This window comes from Equus quagga, chromosome 7, assembly GCF_021613505.1.
Source record: "Equus quagga isolate Etosha38 chromosome 7, UCLA_HA_Equagga_1.0, whole genome shotgun sequence".
In the NCBI taxonomy this organism is placed as follows: domain Eukaryota; kingdom Metazoa; phylum Chordata; class Mammalia; order Perissodactyla; family Equidae; genus Equus; species Equus quagga.
In genome coordinates this window covers 33,798,490-33,824,905 of record NC_060273.1, presented here as the reverse complement: position 1 = coordinate 33,824,905, position 26,416 = coordinate 33,798,490, and the positions used below count along the sequence as shown (strand labels likewise).

The window sequence follows — 26,416 nt, the reverse complement described above, 5'->3', positions numbered from 1 at the left end:
CTGTAGTGTAAAAAAGTTAGAAAGATGCACACCTGATGGTTCAACTCAGTCATCTCTGGGAGAAGGTGTAAGATACTTTTTTTTTTCTTTTCGTGTGTGTGCATTTTGACTTACTTTCAATTTTCGTGTATTGCATCTTAAATTTTCTTGCCCGCTCCTTTATTTCTTTTTCATTCACATTTTTAAAAATTGCTTGGACTAATTTGGTTAGATTTGCATCTGTATTCCTGAATCTCTCCCTTGCTTCGTGGCGTCGAGGAGGCCCTCATCTCCGGGTGGGAGAGCTGGGCTGGGGCGGGGTGATGTGGGGAGGGGAGGGTGACGGGGGTGTGGAGAGGCGGGGGTGATGGAGGAGCTGGCGAGGTGGGGCGGGCCCCGCGCGGGCCCCTCCCCGCACGTGGGCGGAGCCTCCCGCGGGCCTGCGGTGCGCGCGGCCGGCCGGCGTCGAGCTCTGTGCGCAGGCGCGGGTCTCTCCTCGGCGGCGCATCCTGCAGGTCTGGGGCCTGCCCGGGCGCGGTGGCGCGTGGGGCCCTTCGGGGCAGTGGTCAGCGCGGCGGTGGCCGCAGACCCGGCCCGCTCGGGGCGCGCTCCCGCGAGGCCGGGCACCACCGCCGGGGCCGTGTCCACCCGAATCGGGGCGCCCCGGAGGCCGAGCGAGCGCGCAGCAGGTGCGGGACTTGGAGAGGTCACGCTGGCCGTGGGGGCTGCATCCCCGTGACCGCCGAGGGCGGAGACCCGAGGCCCGGTGTCGGGTCCGAGCCGGCCTGGCTCCCTCAGCGGACTCGGCGTGGCGCGCGCTCCTAGGGTCCTTGAGACGTCCCTGAAATGTGCGTGCCCGCGGCTCCCCGGCGCGCTTTGAATCTGGGGGTCCTTAAGTTTCCCTCTGTCTCGTAGGACCCCCGCCCGCCCGGCGCTCGCTGTCCGGGGGAGCCGCCGGCCGGGATGGAGACGCCCCGCATCCGCGCTGTCCGAGGGCTCGGGGCGCTCCGCTGTGGCCAGCCCGCCTGTGTCCTCAGCCTCGGGCTCTGCGTTTGTGGAAGTGCGGCCTGAGGGTTCTGTGTGCTCTTAGGCAGATCTGGGGCCCCTGGTGAAGAAGGCTCCAGCTAAAGTGAATTTGCCCCTTGGTCTCCGCTGGAACAGAGCAACTCTACTGAGGCAAGAAGGAGGAGCTTCAGGAACAGGAATCTCACTGGGAAGGACCCCTCCGCCCCCCGCCTCTGACCCGACACCCATCAGAGCTGCAGAAGAGAGGCAGAAGAAACCCAGAAAAGGAGCATTTCGCCCAGAGGGGTCAAGGCTTGAGTGATTTCACGTTTAGAAGCCGTGAGTCTCTTTGCAGAAGAGAGAAGGGAGCTGGGGCTGAGAGTGGTGGCAAGGGACAGACTGCTGGAGAAATGTCACAGCTGGGAAGCTCTTATCTTCAATCGACACCCCCAGATGGCACCTTCCCTCCATTAATTCTTTCCAGAAGCTGGACAGCTTTCCGACCATGTCCAGAATCTGGAGTTGTGCTCGTCTGTCTTTCCTGATCGGACGGGGTCAAGAGCAGTGGTTCCGAGAGGGTTTGCCAGGGTTATCTGTTTTTGTCTCCTTTGACAGAAGGGGAAGAAGAACCTGGAAGGGGAAATGACTTGTCTAGGATCAATAAGAGGCGACGGGAAGAAGTCAGAGTCTCCCACTCCTGGCTTGGTGCTGTCCACACAGTCGCACTGAAGCATGTTTCCTGCGAAAGATCTTTTTGAGAATCCGATTAGAAAAAAGTTTTTTAAAAGATCTGTGTTTAAGGAACCTCTCTCTTTTCCCAAAGCTTTATGAGGATTCTTGGACTCCTCATAGGGAGTATGGTAACCCTCAAGGGGTTACCATTATTGGTAGTAAAACAGATACACAAAATAGCCTGTAGAGGTTTTTTCCCCCTGTAACCTCAGTTTTAACGAAGGCATCGTATTTCATATTTTGAGATGCTATTATTTGCTTAAGAATTCTGTTTTAATGTTTCTGTGTTAGTGCAAGGGGGACATAAATAGTTAAAGCAGTAGGGAACATGGCAGGTTTAAGGGGTCACAAAGGGCTGATGGCACCTTCCTCTCCTTCTCCAGGATCAAAAATGTGTAGAAGTTTTTGGGAATAGAACTGAGGAGCTGCAGGGCCAGCCCGCTCTCATTATTCCATCCCTCTTTCCTCCTCTTCCAGGTGTACCTTTCCAAGTTTTGATGCTCTTCCAAGAACAACAGAAAATGAACAAATCCCAAGTGAGTTGTTTCTTTTCTTTGTTCCCTATTTTGTTTTCCAGGGGGTTTCATGGCTTTTATATGATGCAAAAGTGGAAATAGATAAAAAGCTGCTTCCGGAATTAGTGAGTGGGTGGCACCTGGCTAGCAGGCAGAGGTGGCTGTCCTCTGTGTAGGTCCACGGATCCCACAGTCATCACAGGTGAGCAGCACATTTGTCTTTGATCTTCTTGCTCCACACCGGGTTTTCGCTGACCACAGAGAGAACCCGGCCAGTATTCCTGGGACAGAAAGACTTCCTGGCACCGGAGTCTGGAAAAAATGTCCGTGAAGGTCTTCAGGTGGGGAAGAACCTTGTAGTGGCCCCCTGTCGCCTGTAATTGTTCTTTGCTGGAAGCGGAGGGCAGAACTCAGTGAGGTTTTATGAGGGACCAAAGCATCGTGGATTCCGTAGAGAGTTTTCTGAACGTCCGCTTTGATCTAGAGACAAACCTAAGACTGTCTGGAGGAATGAAAGAAATGGACTGCAGGTCCTTAAAATAACGTCTTAAACCGCACAGGTTGGACAGGAAAGAGTTCAAACTCATAGTCTTTGGCAAATGTTTCTGCACTCTCCATTCATCTTTTTTTTTTTAAATTTGTGGTGAAATAACAAAATCTGCCATTGTAACTCCTTTTAAATGTACAATTCGGTGGCATTAATTACATTCCCCATGTTGTGCAACCATCGCCACTATCTGTGTCCAAAACTTTTTCGTCACCCAGATGAAGTGGATTCATACAATCTTTGTCCTTTTGTCTCTGGCTTTTTTCACTTAATATATCGTTTTCAGGGTTCGTCCATGTTGTAGCATTTATCAAAACATCATTCCTTTTAATGGCTGAATAATATTTCATTGTATGTATGGACCACATTTTGTTTATCCATTCATCCGTTGATGGACACTTGGGGTTGTTTTCACCTTCTGGCTGTTATAATAGTGCTGCTATGAGCATTTGGGTACAGATATCTGTTTATCCATTGATATTTTAATCCATGTATGCATTCTCACTTCTTCCCCACCACCTGCCTAAGTATGTCCTGATAAAGCTCAGCGGTAATGTCCTTACAGTAGGATCCAATAGATATTTTCCAGACCTTCCCTTACCAGAACATTCTGCTGTGTGTGGCAGTTAACCCACTTTCCCCTTCTCCTAAAAACACCTCTTTCTCTGGTGTTCTGTGACATCATCCTTCTGGCTTTATTCCTACTCTGATTTCTTTGTCTCCCTCATGGTATCTTCCTCATCTTCTGCCCATTCTCCTGGCTTATACTCAAATTTCTATCCTTAGCTCCCTCATCCTGTTACTCTGCCAGTCCTACCTAAGTATTTCACACTCTCTGTGGTGGTGATACCAAGTGTCTTTCTAGCCTGGGCTCTTCCTTCATGAATCATCGTTCTCTGTGCAGATGCTAGGGGCACCTCAGTTTTCAAAATTAAAGTTATTTGCAGTGTCCCCCCGTCTCCCATCTATTCTGGCCCCTCTGTTTCCTATTGGGTGAAGGCCCACACCAAGCGCTTAATGAAACCACCAAAATGGGATTCATCCTGGATGTCCCCTCCCGCACCTCATCCTGTGTGGCCTCTCAGTTTACTACTCTTAAGATGTCAAATTTCTTAAACCTGTTCTTTCTGCTTAATCCCTTCTCCCCTTATCAGAGCTTCATTTTCTCTCCCCTGGGCTGTTGCAACAGCTTCTTGCTTCTTTCTCCCCCAGGTGGAATCTGTCCTCGTCCTGAGTAATTAATCTTAAATGCTATTCAGATGATGCCACTTCAATATAGAAACCACTTGAGTAGCCTCCAGCCACCCATAGGGACAAAGTGTGAAGTTAAGGCTGTTGAGAACATGGCCACTTCCGGTTTCTCTTTGTTTTATTAAAAATTTTTTTATTCTAATACTCTTTACCTTTTATTCAATAGTGGTTTACTGGGCATGTGTTCAGTGTGCCAGGTGCTGAACTGTGTGCCACAGACTCAGCTCTGAACGATGTGGAGACCTACTCCCTTTTTGATGGAGTTCACAGGTCAGTGGAGAAGGTGACATTTAAAAAGTCAGTATGCAGCATTATTCTTCCGTGATCCCAAACCTGACGTCGTTTCCTTAACACACCTTGTTGCTGCCTGTGTGGGCATTTCACTCATGTTCTGGTCAGATGGACTGACTTTGCACCCCGGCTCTATTTCCTTTTCTGTCTTCTCAGGGGTTAACTTGCGGGGTATCTCATCCAGGAAGCCCTTCTCCTCTTTCTTTGCCCTCCTCTGATTAATTGCCCTTTTCCTCTACGCTCCCACAGTACCCGGTGCTGTCCCTGTCACTGCACTTTGTCCACTTTGTGGAAATTACCTGTTTGTGTCTGGGTTGACAGTCAGATCATTGGCCCTTCAAAATCCAGATGTATGCCATGTTCGTCTTTATTCTTTCAGTTCCTCACTCTGCCTCTCACTCCCAGGAGGTGCTCATCGTGTATTTGTGGCTGATGAGACAAATGGTAGGTTTGATCTAATTTGGGACCCAAACTGGATAACTATCCTACCTGAACACAGCACAGGGCCATCTGGGACAACTGGGGCCTCCTTTGCCTTCTCTGAACTCTGACTTGGGTCATGCAAGGTGGACTTTTGTTGTTGTTGCTTTTTTAAGAATTTATTATTTTTTTAGAGCAGTTTTGGGTTCACAGTAAGATTGAGTGGAAGGTACAGAGATTCCCCAAGTAGCGCCTGCCCGCACACATCCCCCACCAGAGTGGTACATTTGTGTTACCAGTGACGAACCTATATTGGCACATCGTAATCACCCAAAGCCCGAAGTTTACAGTAGGGTTCACTCTTGGTGGTATACATTCTGTGGGTCTGGACAAATATGGTATCGTATCACCATTATAGTATCGTATATTTTCACTATGCTAAAAGTCCTCTGTGCTCACCCATTCATCCCTCCCATCCCCCTCCTGCCTGGCAACCACTGATATTCTATTGTCTCCATGATTTTGCCTTTCGAGAATGTCATATGGTTGGAATCATATAGTACGTAGCCTTTTCAGATTGGCTTTTTTTTCTCTTAGTAGCATGCATTTAAGATTCCTCCATGTCTTTTCATGGCATGGTAGCTCATTTCATTTTAGCACTGAATATTATTCCACTGTCTGGATGGACCCCAGTTTATTTATCTCTCCACCTACTGAAGGACATCTTGGTAACTTCCAAGTTTGGGCAATTGGGAATAAAGCTACTGGAAACCTCTGTGTGCAGGTTTTTGTGTGGACATAAGTTTTTAACTCCAAGGAACATGATTGCTGGATCGTTTGGTAAGAGTATGTTTAGTTTTGTAAGAAACCATCAAGCTGTCTTCCAAAGTGACTGTAATATTCTGCATTTCCACCAGCAGTGCATGAGAGTTCGTGTTGCTCCACATTTTGGCCAGCATTTGGTGTTGTCAGTGTTCTGGACTTTGGGCATTCTAATAGGTGTATAGTGGGATCTCATTTTAATTTGCATTTCCCTGATGGCATGTGGTGTGGAGCATCTTTTCATATGCTTATTTGCCATCCCTATATCTTCTTTGGTGAAATGTCCCTTAAGGCCTTAGGTTGTTGGTTTTCTTATTGTTGAATTTTAAGAGTTCTTTGTATATTTTGGATAACAGTCTTTTTTCAGATATGTCTATGGCAAATATTTTCTCCCAGTCTGTGGCTTGTCTTTTCATTCTCTTGGCAGTGTCTTTCATAGAGCAGAAATTTTTAATTTTAATGAAGTCCAGCTTATCAGTTCTTTCTTTCATGAATCATACCTTTGGTGTTGTGTCTAAAAAGTCATTGGCAAACCCAAAGTCATCTAGATTTTCTCTTGTGTTATCTTATAGTTTTTTGTCTTTTGTGTTTTTTTTTGAGGAAGATTAGCCCTGAGCTAACATCTGCTGCCAATCCTGCTCTTTTTGCTGAGGAAGACTGGCCCTGAGCTCACATCCATGCCCATCTTCCTCTACTTTATATGTGGGACGCCTGCCACAGCATGGTTTGCCAAGCAGTGCCATGTCCACACCCGGGATCCGAACCGGTGAACCCTGGGCTGCCGAGAAGTAGAACGTGAGAACTTAACCACTGCGCCACCAGGCCGGCCCCAATGTTATCTTATAGTTTTATAGTTCTGTGTTTTACATTTAGGTCTGTGATCCATTCTGAGTTAATTAGGTTTTGAGTCAAAGGTCTGTGTCTAGATTAATTTTTTTTTGCATGTGATGTCTAGTTTCCCAGCATCACTTTTTTTTTTTTTTTTAAAGATTTTATTTTTTTCCTTTTTCTCCCCAAAGCCCCCCTGTACATAGTTGTGTATTCTTCGTTGTGGGTTCTTCTAGTTGTGGCATGTGGGACGCTGCCTCAGCGTGGTCTGATGAGCAGTGCCATGTCCGCGCCCAGGATTCGAACTAACGAAACACTGGGCCGCCTGCAGCGGAGCGCGCGAACTTAACCGCTCGGCCACGGGGCCAGCCCCTCCCAGCATCACTTTTTGAAAAGACTTTCTTTGCTCCATTGTATTGCCTTTGCTCCTTTGTCAAAGATCAGATGACTGTATTTATGTGGTTCTTTTTCTGGGCTCTCTATTCTGTTCCATTGATCTGTTTGTCTGTTCTTTTGCCACTACCATGCCAGCTTGATGACTGTCGCTTTAGAATAAGTCTTGAAGTCAGGGAATATCAGTTCTCCAACTTTGTTCCTTTTCAATATTGTGTGGACTATTCTGGCTCATTTGCCTCTGTATATAAACTTTAGAATTAGCTCATTGATATTCACTCAATGACTTGCTGGTATTTTGATTGGGATTACATTGAATCTATAAATCAAGTTGAGAAGAACTGACGTCTTGACGATAAGGAGTCTTCCTATCTACAAACATGGTCTCTCTCTCCATTTATTTAGTTCTTCTTTAATTTCTTTCATCAGGTATTTATAGTTTTCCTCATTTATATCTTGTACATATTTTGTTAGATTTATACCTAAGTATTTCATTTCTTGGCGTGTGAATGTAACTGGTACTGTGTTTTTAATTTCAAATTCCACTTGTTCATTGCTGGTATATAGGGAAAAGATTGGCTTTGTATCCTTGCAAACTTGTTTTAATTGCTTAATAGTTTTCAGGCTTTTTTTGTTGATTCTTTCAGATTTTCTGTGTAGATAATCATCATCTGCAAACAAAGGCACTTTTATTTCTTTCTTCCCGATCAGTATACCTTTTATTTCCTTTTCTTGTCTTATTGCATCAGCTATGACTTCCAGTACAATGTTGAAAAGGAGTGGTGAGAGGGGACCTTATTCCTATTTTTAGTGATAAAGTTCTAGTTTCTCACTATTAAGTATAATGTTAGCTGTAGGTGTTTTATAGATATTCTTTATCAAGTTGAGAAAGTTCCTCTGTATTTCTAGTTTACTGAGAGTTTTTTTTTATCATTTGTCAAGTACCTTTTCTGCATCTATTAATAGGATCATGTGATTTTTCTTCTTTAGCTGTTAATGTGATTGATTACATTAATTGATTTTCAAATGTTGAACCAGCCTTGCATACCTGGGGTAAATCCCACTTGGTTGTGGTGTATGATTCTTTTTATACACTATTGAATTCAATTTGCTTATATTTTATTGAGGATTTTTGCATTGATGTTCATGAGAGATATTGGTCTGTAGTTTTCTTTTCTGGTAATATCTTTGTCTTGTTTTGGTATTAGCCCTCATAGAATGAGATAGAAACTATTCCTTCTGTTTCTGTCTTCTGAAAGAGATTATAGAGAATTAGTACAATGTCTTTCTTAAATGTTTGGTAGAATTTAACAGTGAACCCATTTGGGCTTGGTGTTTTCTGTTTTGGAAGGTTATTAATTATTGACTCAATTTCTTTCATAGATATAGACTTATTTAGATTGTGTTTTTGTTCTTGTGTGAGTTCAGCAGATTGTATTTGAACAAATTGGTCCACTTCATCTAGGTTATGAAATTTGTGGGCGTAGAGTTATTCACTGTATTCGTTATTGTTCTTTTAACGTCCATGGTATCTGTAGTGATATCCATCTTTCATTTCTGATATTAGTAATTGTGTCCTCTCTTTTTTTCTTAGTTAGCCTGGCTAGAGGCTTATTGATTTTATTGATCTTTTCAAAGAATCAGCTTTTGGTTTCATTGACTTTCTTTATTAATTTCCTGTTTTCAATTTTGTTGATTTCTACTCTAATTTTTATTATTTCTTCTGCTTGCTTTTTACTAATTTGTTCTTTTTTTCCTTGTCCTAAGGTGGAATCTTAGCTGATATTGAATTTAGATCTTACTTCTTTTCCTTTTTTTTTTTTTTAAGATTGGCACCTGAGCTAACAACTGTTGCCAATCTTTTTTTTTCTTTCTGCTTTTTATCCCCAAATCCCCCCAGTATATAGTTGTATATTTTTTAGTTGTGGGTCCTTCTAGTTGTGGTACGTGGGACGCCGCCTCAATGTGGCCTGATGAGTGGTGCCATGTCTGTGCCCAGGATCCGAATCAGCGAAACCCTGGGCTACTGTAGCGGAGCTCTCGAACTTAACCACTCAGCCACAGGGCCAGCCCCCTCTTCTTTTCTAATATATGCATTCAATGCTATACATTTCTCTCTAAGCACTGCTTTCACTGCATCCCACACGCTTTTGATAAATTGTGTTTTAATTTTCATTTAGCTAAAAATATTTTTAAATTTCTCTTGAGGTTTCTTCTTTCACCCATGTGTTATTTAGAAGTGTGTTGTTTAATTTTAGTATATTTTGGAGTTTTCCAATTATCTTTGTTATTGATTTATAGTTTAATTTTATTTTGGCCTGAGAACAGACATGGAATGATTTCTGTTCTTTTAAATTTATTAAGGTGTGTTTTATGGCCCCGAATGTGGTCCATCTTGGTGAATGTTCCATGTGAACTCGAGAAAAATGTGTATTCTGCTTTTGTTGGTTGAAGTTGTCAATAGATATCAGTTAGATCCAGTTGATTGATGGTGATGTTGAGTTCAACTGTGTCTTCACTGATTGTCTGCATGCTGGATCTGTCCATTTCTGATAGGGGGTGTTGAAGTCTCCACCTATGACAGTGGATTATCTATTTCTCTTTGTAGTTCTACCAGTTTTTGCCTGACATATTTGACACTTTGTTGTTGGGCACGTGCATGTTAAGGATTTTTATCTTTCTTGGACAATTGACCTCTTTGTCATCATGAATTCCTCTCTTTATCCTTGATAACTTTCCTTACTTGGAAGTCCGCTCTGTCTGACAATAATACAGCTACTCCTGTTTTCTTTTGATCAGTGTTAGCATGGTGTATCTTTCTCCATCCATGAACATTTTGGGGGAGGAGTTTTACTCTTATTTTTTTCCCAATTTTTTAAAATTGTGGTAAAATACACATATAAAATTTATCACTTTAACCGTTTTTAAATGTGTAGTTCAGTGGTATTAAATAAATATAATCATAGTGTCGTGTAACCATGACCATCATCCATTCTCCTAACTCTCTTAATCTTGTAAAACTGAAACTCTGTACCAATTAAACAATGACTTCCTATTCTTCCCTCCCCCTAGTCCCTGGCGACCACCATTCTATTCTTTGTCACTATAATTTTGACTATTCCAAGTACCTCATATGAGTGATATCATACAGTATTTATCCTTTTGTGACTGGCTTATTTCACTTAGCATAATATCCTCAAGGTTCATCCATTTTTGTAGCATATGTGAGAATTTCCTTCCTTTTTATGGCTGAGTAATATTCTATTTATGTATATATCACATTTTGCTTATCCATTCATCTCTTGATGAACATTTGGGTTGATTGCACATTTTAGCTATTGTGAATAATGCTGCTATAAACATGGATGTTCAGATACTTCTCTGAGACCCTGCTTTCAGGGGTTTTTTGGGTATATACCCAGAAGTGGAATTGCTGGGTCATATGGTAATTCTGTTTTTATTTATTTATTTTTTTAAGATTGGCACCTGAGCTAACATCTATTGCCGATCTTCCTTTTTTTTCCTTTTTCCCCAAAGCCCCCCAGTACATAGTTGTATATTCTAGTTGTAGGTCCTTCTAGTTGTGCTATGTGGGACGCCACCTCAGCATAGCTTGATGAATGGTGCCATGTCTGTGCCCAGGATCTAAACTGGCAAAACCCTGGCTGCTGAAGTGGAGTGTGTGAACTTGACCCCTCGGCCACGGGGCCAGCCCCCTGTTTTTAATTTTTTGAGGAACTACCACACTCTTTTCCATAGTGGCTGTCCCATTTCACATCCCCACCAACAGTGCACAAGGATTCCAGTTTCTCCACATCCCCACCAACACTATGTTATTTTGTGTGTGTGTGTGTGTGTGTGTGTGTGTGTTTATAGTAGCCATCATAATGTGTGTGGGGTGGTATCTCATTGTAGTTTTAAGTTGCATTTGCCTAATGATCAGTGATGTCAAGCATCATTTCATGTGCTTATTGGCCATTTGTATATCTTCTTTGGAGAAATGTCTCTTCAAGTCCTTTGCCCATTTTTTTTTTTTAAGTATTCCCCCCCCTTTTTTTTTGGTAAGGAAGATTGGCCCTGAGCTAATACCTGTTGCCATCTTCCTCCTTTTTTTTTCCTCCCCAAAGCCCTAGTACATAGTTGTATACGTCATTCTAGTTCTTCTATGTGGGATGCTGCCACAGCATGGTTTGATGAGCAATGCCATGTCCGTGCTCAGGATCCGAACCAGCAAACCCTGGGCCACCAAAGCGGAGCACGTGAACTTAACCACTCGGCCATGGGGTCAGCCCCCTTTGCCCATTTTTCTTTTGTCTTTTTTTTTTTTTTTTGAGGAAGATTAGCCCTGAGCTAACTACTGCCAATCCTCTTTTTGCTGAGGAAGACTGGCCCTGAGCTAACATCCGTGCCCATCTTCCTCTACTTTATACATGGGACGCCTACCACAGCATGGCTTGCCAAGTGGTGCCATGTCCGCACCTGGGATCCGAACCGGCGAACCCTGGGCTGCCAAGAAGCAGAATGTGTGAACCTAACGGCTGCGCCACTGGGTCGGCCCTGCCCATTTTCCAGTTGGATGTTTGGGGCTTCTTTTTGTTGTTGTGTAGTTTTAGGAGTTCTCTATATGTTCTGGATATTAATCCCTTATCAGATGTATGATTTGCAAGTATTTTCTCCCATTTTGTGGGTTGCATTTCACTCTGTTGATAGTGTCTTTTGATGTACAAAATTTTTAATTTTCAGGAAGTCCAATTTGTCTATTTTTTCTTTTGTTGCCTGTGCCTTTGATGTCACATCCAAGAAATCAGCCAGATCCAGTAGCACAAAGCTTTTGCCCTATGTTTTTTTCTAAGAGCTTTGTAGTTCTAAGTCTTACATTTAGGTCTTTGCTCCATTTTGAGTGAATTTCTGCGTATGGTGTTAAGTAAGGGTCCAGCTTCATTCTTCTGCCTGTGGAGATCCATGTGCCCAGCCCTGTTTGTTGAGAAGACTGTCCTTTCCCCGTTGAATGGTCTTGGCACTCTTGTCAAAAATCGTTTTACCATATATGTGAGGGTTTATTTCTGGGCGCTCTGTTCTGTTCCATTGGTCTGTGTGTCTGTCTTTATGCCCGTGCCACACTGTTTTGATTACTGTAGCTTTGTAATAAGTTTCCTAATCAGGAAGTGTGAGTCCTCCAGCTCTGTTCTGCTTTTTCAAGGTTGTTTTGGGTGTTTGGGGTCCTTTGAGATTCCATATGCACTTTCGGATGGCTTTTCCTTATTTCTGTAAAAATCGTCTTCGGGATTTTGATAGGGATTGCATTGGATCTGTAGATTTCTCTGGGTGGTACTGGCATCTCTGCAATGTTAGGCCTTCCAATCCATGAACATGGGGTTCCCAATTAGTCATGTCTTTAATTTCTTTCTGCAATGTTTTGTAGTTTTTATTGTACAAGTCTTTCACTTCCTTTGTTAATTATTAAGTATTTTATTCCTTTTTTTTAATAAGATGGTTTATTTATTTATTTTTGGTGAAGAAGATTGGCCCTGAGCTAACATCTGTTGCCAATCTTCCTCTTTTTTCTTGAGGAATATTGTTTCTGAGTAACATCTGTGCCCATCTTCCTCTATTTTGTATGTGGGATGCTGCTATGGCATGGCTTGGTGAGTGGTGTGTAGGTCTGCACCCGGGATCTAAACCCATGAACTCTGGGCCGCCAAAGCAGCGTGTGTGAACTTAACCACTATGCCACCAGGCTGGCCAGTATTTTATTCTTTTTGATGCTATTGTAAATGGGATTGTTTTTTAATTTCCTTTTCAAATTAATTGTTAGTGTATAGAAATGCAATGGTTTTTTGTATGTAGATTTTTTATCCTGCTACTCTGCTGAATTCATTTATTAGCTCTGACAGTTTTTTTGTGGACTCTCTAGGGTTTTCTGCATATAAGATCATATCATTTGCGAACAGATATAATTTTACTCCTTGCTTTCCAATTTGAATGTTTTAAAAATTTTTTCTTGCATATTGCTCTGGCTGGGACTTCCAATTCTGTGCTGAATAGAAGTGGCAAAAGTGGGCATCCTTGTCCTGTGCTTGATCTTAGAGGAGAAGTTTTCAGTCTTCACCATTGAGTATGATGTTTGCTGTGGGTTTTTCATAGATGCCTTTTATTATGTTGAAGTAGTTTCCTACCATTCATAGTTTGTTGAGTGTCCTTATCATGAATGGGTATTGAATTTTGTCAGATGCTTTTTCTGCATCAATTGAGATGATCTTTATTTTTTTTGTTCTTTATTCTGTTAATGTGGTGTATTATGTTGATCAATTTTCATATATATATATATATATTTTTTTTTTTAAAGATTGGCACCTGGGCTAACAACTATTGCCAATCTTTTTTTTTTTTTCCTGCTTTATCTCCCCAACCCCTCCCCATACACAGTTGTATATCTTAGTTGCACGTCCCTCTAGTTGTGGGATACGTGGTACGCCGCCTCAACGTGGCCTGACAAGCGGTGCCATGTCCGCGCCCAGGATCCGAACCCTGGGCCACCGCAGCGGAGCACGCGAACTTAACCACTCGGCCACGGAGCTGGCCCCCTCAATTTTCATATTTTGACATCCTTCATTCCACTTGGTTGTGGTGTATAATCCTTTTAATATGCTGCTGAATTTGGTTTGCTAGTATTTTGTCGATTATTTTTGCATCAATGTTCATTAGGGATATTGGTCTCTAGTTTTCTTGTGGCATCTTTTTCTGGCTTTGGTGTCAGGGTAATGCTGGCCTCATAGAATGAGTTAGGAAGTGTTTGCTCCTCTTCAATTTTTGGAAAAGTTTGAGAAGGATTGGTTTTAGCTCATCTTTAAATGTTTGGTAGAATGACCCAGTGAATCCATCATGTCCAGGACTTTTATTTGTTGGGATGTTTTTGATTATTTATGCAATCTCCCTATTAATTATAGGTCTATTCAGATTGTCTGTTAGTTACATGATTTAGTCATGGTAAGGTTTTGTGTTTCTAGGAATTTGTCCATTGGTTATCCAATTTGTTGGCCTACAGTTCCAAGTACTCTCATAATTTTGTTTTTTAATTTCAGCAGAATCAGTCATAAGGTCTTTATTTCATTTCTGATTTTAGTAATTTGAGTCTCCTCTCTTTTTTTCTTAGTCCATCTAGGTAAAGGTTTGTCAATTTTGTCCATCTTTTCAAAAAACCAGCTTTTGGTCTCATATTCTCTGTTACTTTTCCATTTTCTATTTTGTTTATTTCTGCTCTAATCTTCATTATTTTCTTCCTTCTGCTAAGTTTGGGTTTACTTTGTTCTTCTTTTTCTCTTTCTTTAAGTTGTAAAGTTAGGTTGTTGATTTGAGATCTGTCTTGTTTTTAATGTCACCATGATGGCTGTGATGGCGATGGCTGCATGACCTCATGGCTCCTTGTTGTCTCCAGTAGTCACACCCACACCTGTGGCGGGCACAGGTACTCCAGTGTTTTCTTCTCCCATGGGAAGAAAGCAATAGGTTGTCTACATTTAACTTTTTTTTTCTGCTTTTTCTCCCCAAATCCCCCCAGTACATAGTTGTATATTTTTAGTGGTGGGTCCTTCTAGTTGTGGCATGATTAACTTTTAATTGGAAGAAAAAGAGACAAATTGCGCTCGCCATTATTGTGTGGATTAGCAGGATGTATATATTATTTATGAAAAAATAGATAAATTGGGGGTGCCCAAACCTTTATTGCTAGGGTGGTGATGAAGTATTTTGATGACCACTAAATGACAGGACTAAGTCCAGAGTTACTCCATAATGTTTTCCTGAATACTTTGCAGCTCTTCATCTTCTCACAGCCCTAAGCCCCGTTGTCCTGTTACGCTGCTGTGTGTTTCTCATGCCTCTTTGACTTTGCTCGTGTGATGGTGCCACGTTAATGAAGACCTACTGTTCAGTGAGGCCCGACCCAACCGTACGAAATAGAACCATATCTTCCGTAGTTATTTGACACCGATTATAACTGATTCTGGCATAGCTCTCATAAGACCTTATTGGAGAATAAATGTTTATAAATATGATTTGTCTCCTTACTAGGATTTAACTTCCTTCCAGAGACAAAAAAGGATTGATTTAGTTTAATATTCCTGGCAAGCTAGGATAGTTTCTGACACATGGTAGGAACTTTAATATTTTTTGTTTCAATTAATAAGTTAATGCATTGTCTGGGTTTTTCTATCATGATATCACTTTATTCCACAAAGTAAAACACAAAACAAGGCATAGAATAGGGAACCTATATAATATTTATGCTAAACTCTCAAAATAAAGATGTTAGGAATTATTTCCCATATATCTCTTTCATGTCACCCAATACTGATCTCTTTGGCGTGAACAGAAATGTGCTGGTCATGGATCCGTGTCATTTGAGGACGTGACTGTGGACTTCACGGGGGATGAGTGGCTACAACTGACCCGTATGCAGAGGACTCTGTACCCGGACGTGATGCTGGAGGACTACAGCCACTTGGTCTCAGTACGTGAGGAGTGTTCCCTGTGTAATGCCTCACAGCATGCATTTCTTTTCCTACTTCTTAGCTGCCAAAATTTATGGGCTTTTGGTGGAGTTTAATGATATTTGTGTGTACATCTCATGGGTCAAAGGTGATTGTTCCCACGGGGCACAGAAAGAATGTGTGTGTTCTCACCCCCTTAGTGAAAGGTTCAGTGGGCGCCTTTATCATGTGACTCCTGAAGCTGTACCTTCCTCATTCTTCAGGGGCCCTGATGTCCAGTAGCTTGTCAGAAGTGTCACCCCGTATCTCACTCACAAGGTATCGCATCACCAAATCAGAAGTGGTCTTCAAGTTGGAGCAAGGAGAAGAGCCATGACCATTAGAGGGAGAATTCCCAGACCAGGGTGATCCAGGTGAGTTCGTCATTAGCAGGCAAAAACAAGAAGCTAGTGGAAATCCCAGGTGAGTTGGTGCTGAGGTTAGGACCTTTGCTCTGTGTCTCAGTAATTCTATTTAGGTCCCTCAGACCTCTGGAAGCAACTGAACAGCGATCCAGCACGCCTCAGGTAAGCTGAATGGCCCTTCTGTTCATCACTCTTCAATACAGATGGTTTCCTTTTCTCCCTAACTTTTAGGGAAGTGGACCATTCTCGTACTCAGTGTTGAACCCCTGCCTGCCTCATCTTGCCTCTGTTTTTGGTTTCTCTTTCTCAAGTAGTCATTTCCCTTCCATTTTTATGGACTATTTTCTTTTTATTTTCCCCCCAGGCATTAATTAATTAATTAATTTCATTCTGCTATGTGCCACTCATGTTCTTGGTGTTGGGAAGACGCCAGTGAACCCAGCAATATCCCTGAGATCTTAGAGCTTACAAGCTAGCAGGACGGGATAGACGTAAATAAGGAAATTTACATGTCAAGTGGCGAGAAGAATGATGAAGAGAGTTAAAGCGGGCTAACAGGAGATAGAGAGTGGGGTGTGCTCTTTTAGAGGGTGTCGGAGAATGCCTTGTTGATGAGGTCAGCATTAAAGCAGATAGTTGAATGAAGTGAGGAGCTGAGTCATGTGGATTCAGGGGGTTCCAGGCAGATGGAACAGCTGGGGCCAAGTTCTGTGGCAGGAGTTTGTTGGAAGTGCTCCCGGAATAGCAGGGAGGCCAGTATGGGAGGGAAGCAGGAAAGTGTCTGAGAGGGACGCTGGTAGGAAGTGACATCAGAGAGGGAGACAGAGGCCAAGTGATGTTTTACAGGACACAGAAGGGCTTTGACTTCATTTTGGGTGAAATAGGTAGTGATGAATGGGTTTCTGCAAAAGGATATGTTTTAAAAGAATTTCTCCATCTACTGTGCTGAGAAAATTGGAGACAGCAAAGATGGTGGACCAGCGTAGAAGCAGAAAGGCAATGTGGAATGCTGGCTCCCCCAGGAATCAACCTTCGATAAGGCAGATGTGAATGTTTTGCTTAGCCTGACAGTCTTAGTAGCATCTTGGAGGATAGTGAACAAAGTTGGGTTATTTATGAGATTTGAGGGTATGATTTAAGGTATATTTTTTAATGCAGGGGTTTGATTACCATTGGATAAAAATCATGATTTAATAGTTTACGATTTGTGGACAAGGATTGAAGAATCCTGGAGAGTGAATAGTTAAGTATCTACTGGAAAACTGAGCAGTTTGTTTAAAAGGGTTTTGGGGGAAGCTTCTGAAATGAACAGTAAAATCATTTGCATCTTTTCGCTTCCTGGGCAAGAGTTTCCTGGAGTAACAAAGTCCTGGTGACGAAGACTGTGGAATGGTAGTCAAGTTAATGTAGCGAGTAAGCAGTGTGGGTGTTGATGGTTTCAGCTCCCGACAGTGAAGAGATGTTTGCAGTGGCTCAGATGAGAAATGATGGGGGCTTAGACTCTGAGCTGGTCAAGGTCATGAAATGCGGCTGCATGTTTTGAGAGAACAGCCAGTAGGATTTCCTTTAACTTGGATATGGAGTGTGAGAGAGAGAGAAGGCAAGGACAACCTCAGTGTTTAGTCTGAGCAACATGATGATGGCGGTGGGAGGTGCTTATAGAGACGGGAAAATTGGGCAGGAACAGTTAGGGAAAAACTTTTTCAAGAAGTTACTTTTAGAAGCTTCAGTGATTTAAGATGATTATTAATTATTCATGTTTAGATCTAATGAGGCACTTGGACATACAAATCTGGAGTTGGAAAGAAGACAGGAGAGCAGGTTAAATGTGGAAGTCATGAGTTAAAAGATGGTGTGTGGTCATGACAGCACCTTGGGGGAGTGGATGCCGAGAGATAAGAAAAGAGGCTGAAACCAGGGCCTTACCATGCTTAGAAGTCACGGGTGTAAGACAGAAGGAAACCCAAAGAGTATGTCCTGGTGGCCAAGAAAGGTGCTTTTCAAGAAGGAAGGAATTTCTGGCTTGAAAATGGAAATGGGAAGTCAGCATTTTCACCTTCTCTTCCTGTAAATCATCTAAAACCAACTAGGAGATTGAGAAATGAGTTGCAGACCTATTTTCTACAAATCTGAGAAATAGCTAAATTTGAAACTATGACATAAGTGGAAGAACTGTTGAAAGCAATTCAAAATCAAGCTGTGTGCGTGCACCTGGAACCAGAGAGAGACTTCCAGGGCAGCTGACCTGAGGAGGCAAGGTGAGGTGCATGACCCTCATCAGAATGTCAGGAAGGAGCTGAACAAGATTGTGGCAGGAACGTCTTTGTTACCCGCTTTGGTTCTGAGAAGTGAGGAGTGGGGTTCAGGGTGGAATCACACACATAAGCCTTCGCTGCATGAAGTATTGGTTTCTGTCGCAGTTTGTGCATAAAAGAGACTTTGCATGTGAAAATGTGCAGGGGTTTTCTGGGAGAAATAAAAGCTATTTAAATTCAATGTAAAGTCCTTAGTCCTAAGCAACCAGTGTAGGATGTATAGACACTTTCATAAGAAAAAAAAGAAAGAGAAAAAAAGAAAAAGTAGTAAGTGAAGAACATTCACCTGCAAAATACTGTCATAGAAGAGATAAATACTGTGACCAAGTATTTCACTATGAATACTTTACAGCTTAAGAAAGCAATTGCCTTTAGGATGCAAAAGCACACAGGAGCTGAAAGAACTTAGGTGAGAGATGGGAGAGACGGAGAGACCACAGGAGGAGATTATCCATAAGCACCCAGTGATCAGAAATGACTGGAAGGAAGAACATCCTAATAATACAATGTGTGAAATTGGAAGGAGCACAAGGATGCTGAAAACAGAGTAAGGGACCTGTAAGAGAAAAATAGAGAAAGTGAGCAAAACGAACTGGACATAAGTTAAAGAGGATTGTATGTGGAAGACTGAAAAAGATTCCACACATATACAATTCAGTCCCCAAAGTAGGAACCCAATGCTAATTGAGAAGAAGAAATATTTAAAGATGTACCTCAAGAAAAACGTCCTGATATAAAAGAAGACCGGAATCTACATGAAAAGGACAGAGTAACTTATGGACAACTAACTCGAAATGGTCGCCACCATGATCTATCCCAGGGAAGTTACAGATTTTTGAAGAAAGGTTCTTTTTGGTCTGCCAAACCAAAGAATTAAGTCATTTATTCAAACTTTATTGAGGAATAATTGACAAGTGTAATTGTATATATTTAAAGTGTACAATGTGATGAGTTGATGTACATATATACTGTAGAATGATTACCAAGATCAAGATAATGAACACATCCATCACTTTACATAGTTAACATAGGTGATTTTGTGTGTGTGGTGGGGATGATTAAGACCTACCCTCAACAGCTTTGAAGTATACAATACCATGTTATTGACTATAGTCACTGTGCTGACCGTTAGATCCTCAGAGCTTTGAATTGTCATTTTTAAAAGAGAGGGAAAAATCAAGCTGATCTCAGACATTCCCAATAGCATTCAGTGCTGAAAGCAGTGGAGAAAGTTACAAAATCCTTAAAGACTAAAAGTAAATCCCAGTAATTTTACATGTAGACAAAATGTCATTCAAAGTAAAAGCAATAAAATAAGTTTGAATATGCAAGAACACAGGGAAATATTGTTCTCATGAATTCTTAAAGAATCTACTAGAAAATGAACTTCAATCAAGAAATGGTAAAATATAATACAGGAGAAGACTGGTCTTGAGTACTGGTTTGTTTAACTGAAAACTAAGCCTAACAGTGGGGACTGAATATCAGAGCAGAATTAAAACATAAAGGACTTCAGATTTTAGAATTATTAGATACAGAATTTTCAATTTGTGTGGAGGAACAAAGTCCCAAAATAACCAAAGTCCTTTTGAAGGCTAGAAAAATTAGGTTGGGGAGCTTGCCGTCTCAAATGTCAGTGCTCGTTGCATGGCTGTAGTAATTAAGAGTGCGATGTTGGTGTAAAAATAAATGGACAGAAGCAAGATCCCAGAACCAGCCCTACACATCTGGAAATAAGATATGTGAGAGAACAGCCAAAGAGGAGATAATTCAATAAGTGATGTTGAGAAAATTATTTATCCATATGGGGAAAAACATTTCTGCCTTCACCATTATACAAAAACCAATTTAAAAGTAAAATATATAAAACCTTTATAAGAAAGTGTAGTGGGATATATTTATAACTCTGTAGAAATAGGGGACTCTATGTATGATCTTGATATATATGTATCATCATGCATGTACAGTCCTTAGGAAAGGATTTCCCAAAGAGCGTGAAAATACTGTTTATAGAAGAAAAATATAGATTAATTATATTAAGAACAGTCACTCATCACAAAGCACCATAGAAAGTTCAAAAGACATGGCACAAAGTGAGAAGAGTTATTTATAAATAATACATATAACCAGCAAAGGCTTAATATCTAAAATACATTCATGGCTTTTTCCCAGTAGAAGTTGAAATAAGGGATTTTACACTAGTTATTTTACTGAATTTCTGCTTCCTCGCACTAGAATGTGAACTTCATGAGAACAGAGTTTTTGGGTTTTTTTCATGTCTCTGTTTCCACTGTCTAGGATAGTGCCAACCACATTTTAGCATTCAGGAGAAGTTTGTTGAATAATGAACTCCTACAATTTAATAAGAGAAAGTCAGACGACCCAACAGAGAAATGGACAAAAGACATATGTGAAAAGAAGACACAGGAAACAAAAACACAAATAATAAATAAGAATATCTGCAATTTATGGTAATCAGAGAAAGAAAAGCCGTGACAGTGAAATAGCATTTTATATCTTCAAATTTGGCAAAAATTGACCTTATAGTGGGAAGCAGTTTTGATCACGTGGTCACTCTTTCTTCTGGGAAGATTCATCAAGAGTAGGTCTTCCAGCGTTCCTTCTCTGTAATGCTCCCCCACGGCCTCATCCATTGCTGAGATTTAAGCTTTTCGCTTTAGCCGACGATTGAAAAATTCCCACTGCCTCTTTCACAGACTCATCCGCAGTCTACTCTCCACTTTACCTGGGTCTCCAGTCCTATCGTTGTCAGTATGGCAAAAACAAACCCTAAAATCATTTCTTCCCAATCGTAAGTCTTCTCACAGTCCTTATTTCCACTCAATTACGCTCTACCATTTTCTTCTCCCATATCTGACAACCATGAAAATCCCGTAATACTGATCTCTCCATAGTTCCTCTTATTTTTTATTTTGCTTTGAAGACTGTCTTCTGTAGCTTTTATTCTTACCTTCCCGTGACCTCACTCAAAACGAGATCTTTATTCTCTGATGCTGTATTTCATTCCTAATTGTAAGTATATGTTTTTAAACCTAAAGCATCCATTTTGTCTAGTTGCTAGCCTTATATAAACCTTGGGTTGCCCTCTGTTACTTAAGACACCTCTTCTTAACACTAACATGTAATTCCATATCCATCTCTTTTTTGTTGATGTTGCTCAAAAACTCATAAGTTCCATTTGATGCAGCCTCGTAAATATTACTCATAAATCTCCCCCCCCATCACCTCTTCTTGGGGTTTGTCTGTCCAGATCCTAAGAAAGGGCTTAGGACTATGCTTGCCATATAATTAATGCTTGTTGTGCTTACTTGTGCAAATATTTTATGTTTTAGCTAAGGTTTTTACCTCTGTTTGCAGTGATTCTTAATTACTCTAGCCAACATTAATCTCTCCCTTCTTAGAATGCCCATTTCACTTAGTGGCTAAGCCACAAGAAATGCAGACTTGATCATATACTGTCACACCTGAGAGCATCTGGTGTTGCCTAAGGCTTTTGTCCCCATCTGAAGGGTCTCTTGTTTTACTCTTCCTTACTTTGATGTGTAATATATAATAGCTATGTTCATCCATTAATACTGATAGATATGCTTATGTATTCAGAAAGCATTTCCTAAGTGCATAGGCCTACATCACACTCCTATAGGTTCTGATTCATAGCGTATATAGACTAACCTGGGGCCATGATAATCTATACCCTGTGTTTTGAATAAAAATTTCCATGTAATTCTGATGCACACAGCTTGTTGAGGGCCACCAACCATATATAAAACCTGCTAAAAGCGTAGGTTGTAGTTGGGAGAGGTAAACAAAATTGTACGATAGATTTTGAAATTCAGTGTTATCAAGTGCTATCTGGATAAAGTTAATGCTTTCCAAAATGTGTCAATGAAAAGTATAGGTAGTGATTACTTTCAACGTTCAAGAAAATGGAGTTTAAGAGGGATGATTTGAAAAAAAATACGTGTGTGAGAGAGACAGGGAGGGAGGGTAGGTGGAGAGATGCATTTCCTGGAGGACGCCTGAGTTTTTAGTAAAAGCAAAGCTGAGAAGGAGGCCAGCTGAGTGTCAGAATCTGTATCAGACTTGTGACTCGTTATTGGGACTGGATATTTAAAAAAATGTTTATTGTATATTTTTGTAAGGATATCTGGAAAAACTAATATAAATCTTATTTTGTCCATTGGCATATACATAGTGAGCTATATCTATATAGATGTCGATAATCCATTTTATCTCACACCCAGGACTTCCTGTGATATTTCCTTCCAGACATCCACGTATACTGATGTTTGTCACTCTGCTTCCTGTCATGGCTTTTGTTGGGCTCACCCAATTGTCTGTATCATGCTTTTTCCTCAGTTCACTATGCCTTGTGTTTGTTTCCCTTTCTCTTTTTAATTCTGAAGGTCATGTTTTTTTTTTTTTAAAGACTTGTTTATTTATTTATTTATTTTGAGGAAGATTATCCCTGAGCTAACTGCTGCCAATCCTCCTCTTTTTGCTGAGGAAGACTGGCCCTGAGCTCACATCCAGGCCCATCTTCCTCTACTTTATATGTGGGACACCTGCCACAGCATGGCTTGACAAGCGGTGCCATGTCTGCACCCAGGATCCGAGCTGGTGGACCCCGGGCCACCAAGAAGCAAAACGTGTGAACTTAACTGCTGTGCCACCAGGCTGGCCCCTGAAGGTCATGTTTTTAAAATAGCAAATATATGTGTGTTCATTGTAGTTTTACTCTCCCTTTTCCACTATAGTAGGTGTTTTCTATTTTTGTTTTTTCTGGGCCAAGGAGAAATATATACTTGGGCTTTCATCCTGGGAGCTTAGACCTGAAAATTGAGTATCAGTGATACAGTAAATTATACTTATATAGGAAATGTGTTAACATTTTTAGAGTATACTTAACTTTTTCAATTTTTGACCCTATAGACAGAAGCCAGGAAAACTAAGATGAACATTTGTGGCAAGTTTCACTCATCAACAAAAAAACACTGACTAAAAGAGAAATAATATTTTCAGAAGAACACCCTGTCAATATGACTTAACGTGGAATGAGTTTGAAAGATGTTTCAGAATCAATTATTAGTGATAAAAGTCATTCAGGTAAGAACTCTGATGAAATTAACGCACGTGGGAAGTGGCTTCTTGATAAGAATGAAGAAAATACTAATACTGGGACAAAATCTGATGAACATAACCAAGATGGGAAATCCCTGAATCATAATGAGGACCTTACTGAGCAACAGAAAATTCAAAGTTTGGGACCACCTTTTGAAGATAATGAATGTGGAGAACCTTCCTTAAGAAGGCAGCTGTCATTCCACCTAAGAGGGTTCAAACAGGCGAGAAATCCTGTGATTATGAGGAATGTGGGGAAATATCAGTGACAGGTCAACACTCAAAGCCCATCATGAAACTCACACAAGGAGGAACCACTTTGAAGTCGAGTGTGGGAAGCCAATCCTCTTTAAACATCAGAAAGTTAACAGGGAGGAGAAAACCCATGAATCTAAGGAAAATGAGAATAATTTCAGCAAGAAGTCCTACCTCACTCAACCTCATAAAACTTACATAGGAGAGAAACCTTTGAATGTAGTCATTGCAAAGATTCTTTTTTTACCAGGATTCCCACCTCACTCGACATCAGAAGACACACATGAGGGAGACACCATGAGAAAGTAACAAATGTGGGGAAAACTTCTGGAAATCACAACCCACTGACCCTCAGAGAACTCACAGAGGAGAGAAGCCCAATGAATGTCATGAAGTCCCTGTGAAGTCAACCCTTACTGATCAGCAGAGAACACAGTCAGAAAAGAAGATTTATGTATGTAATGAGTGCAAGAAATCTTTTCATCATTGCTCAGCCTTAAAAGTCCATCAGAGAATTCATCAGAGAATTGATAGGAGAGAGGCCCTATCAATGTAATGAATGTGAGAAAACCTTCTGTGTGAAGTTAAATCTCACTAAACATCAGAAAATGCACACAGGTTTGAAACCCTATGAATGTAATGCGTGTGGCAAATCCTTCTCTATAATTCAGTCCTCATTGTACATCAGAGAACTCACACGGGGGAGAAACCCTACAGGTGCAATGAACGTGAAAAGTCCTTCTACAAAAAGTCAGCCCTCACTAAACGTCAGAAAACTCACAGGGGAGAAACCACATGAATGTAATGCATGTGAGAAAGCCTTCCATGGGAAATCAACCTTAATTATACATCGGAGAAGTCACACTGGAGAGAAGCCTTTTAAATGTAATGAATGTAGAAGTCATGCTATGTGAAGTCACTTAATAGCCATCAGAGAAATCACACAGGGAGGAAACTCTGTGTATGTAATGAATGTGGGAAAGCCTCTTCTATGAGGTCAGACCTCACTGATCATCAGAGAACACATTCAGAAGAGAAACCCTATAAATGTAATGAATGTCAGAAGACCTTTCACCATAAGTCAACCCTAACTGTACACCAGAGAACTCATACAGGGGAGAAACCCTATAAATGTAATGAATGTGGGAATTCCTCCTATATGAAGTCAGCCTTCAGTCAACACCAGAGAATACACACAGGGGAGAAACCTTATGAATGTAAGGGATGTGGAAAAACCTTCTGCCAGAAGTCACACCTCATTGAACACCAGAGAACACACACTGGAGAGAAGCCCCATGAATGTAATAAATGCAGGAAGTCTTCCTGTTGTAAGTAAGCCTTCACCATACACCAGGGAACTCACACAGAAGAGAAACCCTATACATGTGATGAATGTGAGAAATCCTTCTGTATGAAATCACACCTCACTATACATCAGAGAACTCACACAGAGAAGAACCCCTTTGAATGTAGTAAATGTGGGAAAAGTTTTTATGTGAAATCAAACCTCATTAATCATCAGAGAACTCACACAGGGCAGAAGCCTTACGAATGTAAGAGATGTGGGAAATTCTTCTGTATGAAGTCAACTCTCGCTAAACGTCAAGTAATACACACGAGAGACCCTAAGTTGCAACAAATGTGGATAATCCTCTTGTGTGAAGTCAAATTTTGTCACACCATAGAGAACTCACAGGAGAAACCTTATGAATGTCATAATGTGGAGACTTCCATCTGTGTAAATTCAGTCTTTCGTTGGTATCAGAAAACACACATAGGGTAGGGGTTGGCAGGCTCTCCATGAAGGAAATGAATATTGGAAAACCTTCTGTATCATACCTTACTAAGTATCAGAGAACTCACAGGGAGAGAGATCTCAGAACATTGTGTATATTAGTATCCACCTACTAATCAAAGATATGCTTCAGAGAAATCACAGGGTGAAAATGCAAAGAATGCAACAGAAATACGAAAGCATTTACAAAGTCACAACTTACTGGACATCAGGTGATTGATACTGGGGTGAAATGATACAAATGTTTTATATGCACGAAAGCTTTCAAGAAAAAAAGAAAACTTTATTATCTAAGAAAAGAATGAGGGGGAATCTATCAATTTAGGAAATGTGGATACATTTTTTTCTTTAGAAATAATGTAATACTGGAAGTCATGATTCTGGTGTGGTGCCAGGTTTTGAAAATGTGACATACCATCTATCTAATGCTAATGATACTCATTGTTGGAATGTGAAGCCTTTGGAAACAGAAGTTGCAGCAGCAAGTGGACAGCATTAGACACGAAGTGTACTTGAGCAAGGCTTGCGTATGTTAGTGTGCAGCATACACATGTGTGTATGTCTGATTCACGTAGTGGATGTCAAAAGAGTTGTCACTAGGAAATATCTCCCCACAGCTTAATAATTATCATGACATTTCTCACACTAGATGCCACCAGTGTTTGTGTTTTGGTAGTACAATGTACATCATCAGTGACATGTTTGACAAATCAGAAGTACTGTACCACAGCATATTAAGTGAGAAAAGCAAAATACAGAAAACCGTATAGAGCATGATACCTTTTGTGTAAGAGAGGAAAGAAGTATATATATATATGTCTATGTATACACACACACATCATTGCTTATTTTTGCAAGACAAGCGTTAGACGTACAAACTAATAAAAATGAACACCTGTGGAGGCAGGAGTAGACAGGGCGGTGGAGACAGGGATGGAAACAAGGCTTCTTTAATTATACCTTTTTATGAAATTTTGACTTTTGAGCAAATGTAAATGATTTACATATTCAGAAATAAAAATAAAAGTAGATTATGAAATTGAAAAGAGATGTCAGTTTAACTTTATATCAAATTGGTAACTTCGCCACACAAAGAAAATAATCCTTTCCAGAAACTTCTGAACAGGGTATTATGACTGTCCATCCTTAATGGGATGTGTCTAAGGACAGAAAGATCTGCAAAAACTATAAACATCACTCATTAATTTTCTTGCTAATAATATTGGTGTTATT

General features: G+C 40.9%; 1 long non-coding RNA gene across 2 annotated transcripts; it reads left to right on the top strand.

Moving 5' to 3' along the window:
• The first annotated feature begins 439 nt into the window (after positions 1–439).
• On the top strand, positions 440–26,416 carry LOC124242432 (uncharacterized). 2 transcript variants are annotated; one of them, XR_006889448.1, is made up of 6 exons: positions 440–668; positions 1,074–1,323; positions 2,194–2,252; positions 15,155–15,292; positions 15,536–15,685; positions 22,945–26,416. It is a non-coding gene; the product is annotated as an uncharacterized LOC124242432 (long non-coding RNA). The 2 variants fall into 2 exon arrangements; XR_006889447.1 differs by having other exon boundaries at positions 440–1,323.